This window comes from Octodon degus, unplaced genomic scaffold (assembly GCF_000260255.1).
Source record: "Octodon degus isolate 3935 unplaced genomic scaffold, OctDeg1.0 scaffold00138, whole genome shotgun sequence".
NCBI classification, from domain to species: Eukaryota; Metazoa; Chordata; class Mammalia; order Rodentia; family Octodontidae; genus Octodon; species Octodon degus.
In genome coordinates this window covers 4,920,466-4,922,041 of record NW_004524714.1, presented here as the reverse complement: position 1 = coordinate 4,922,041, position 1,576 = coordinate 4,920,466, and the positions used below count along the sequence as shown (strand labels likewise).

The following is a 1,576-nucleotide window of genomic DNA, read 5'->3' as shown; positions in this document are numbered from 1 at the left end:
GAGGATTACTACGAGTCCAATCTGTGTAATGAGACCCTGTAGACCCTGTACTAAATACATTAAAAAAAAAAAAAAAAAAAAACATCTAAAATTAAGGATGAAGCCAGCCAAATAGCTCAGTGAATTAAAGTGCCTGCAAGTGGCTTAGCAGCACAAGTGCCTGCCTGGTAAAGGAAAGGTAGAGAGTTCAATTCCCGGTACCAAAAAGAAAGGAAAAAAAAAGAAAAAGCACCTGCAAGCAGGTGCAGGGGCCAGGGGTTCGATCCCTGGGCCCATCATGCTGGCCCTGCCCCTGCCCCCAGGGCACACTGAGACAGTAATTGAGGCTGGGTGTGGTGGCAGGTACCTGTAAATTCAGCTCTTGGGAGGTTGTAAGCAGGCAGATCACTACAAGTCTGATCTAGTAGTAAGACCCTGAACACCCTGTAAACCCTTCCAAAAAAAAAAAAAAAAAACACAAAACAAACAAACAAAAAAAAAAACACAAAACAAAAAAATCAAACTGAGCACTTTGTGCTTGTTAAGTAGGCATTGTGCCACTGAACTATATCCCTGACCCTTTGATAAATTCTTGATCTTCAAATACCACCTGAAAGACAAGGTCTTCCTTTTAGTCTGCTAACCTTGTAACCTCCAGTCCTACAACCAAGTCCTTCAACAAACCAGTGCATGATTCTATAACATATCCATCAGTCCCAGTGGTAACAGATGCTTTGATAATGAAATGCTCTTACTTTTGCAATGAAAGATGGCCTCCAAGAGTTTCTTCAGTTACGAAATTGTGGTTTGCATTAAAAACCAACTATGCAGGGGCTGGTGAGATGGCTCAGTGGTCTAAAGCACCTACTTGGAACAAGCTTAGTAAACCACAGGGACCACGGTTCAATCCCCCAGCATCACATGCCAGCCCGCCCCGCCCCCTGGTGGGCTGAGCTGGCCACACACACACACACAGACACACACACATAATAAATAAATAAATGTAAAAAAAAAAAAAAAAGAAAAGAAAAGAAAAGAAAAAAACCAACTATGCAGCCAGGAAGATAGCTCAGTGGAATAAGTGCTTGCCTGGCAAGCATAAGGTCCTGAGTTTGACCCCTGGTACCGCAAAATAAATAAATGAAACAAAATCAAGGAGCCAAAAACCAACTATGCCAAAATCTCTTGTTTACCTCAGATGCTAAGACTAGGATTTAAAAAGATTAAGGCAGGGAATGGTGAGTCTAAAGTGCCTGCTGAGGCAAGCTTAGGCAAGTGCAGGGACTACAGTTCCATCCCCAGCATCCACATGCCATGCCAGCCCCGCCCCCCAGGGCGGGCTGAGCATGCCACACCAAAAAAAAAAAAAAAAAGATTAAGGCACAAAGCTACTGAATCAGATCTGGAATTCAGTTTTCTGAGTTTTTTCAGACTACTATCTTGAATATTTAGAGTGGTTCCATGCAACAAATAATTACTGGGTGCTTAATGTTATCAAGTTTTCTTCTGGACCCACATAAAACGCAATGATAAAAATGGACTAAAATCTCTATTTTTAAAGGGCTTGCATTTTATTTCATTTCTGTGTGTGTGTGTG

At 41.9% G+C, this 1,576-nt stretch overlaps 1 protein-coding gene across 1 annotated transcript in view; it reads right to left on the bottom strand.

The window, feature by feature from the left end:
• The window catches only part of Ppp6c (protein phosphatase 6 catalytic subunit), a 69,834-nt gene that overhangs the window by 34,328 nt on the left and 33,930 nt on the right, over positions 1-1,576 (bottom strand). The gene's annotated exons all lie outside the window — the stretch shown is intronic.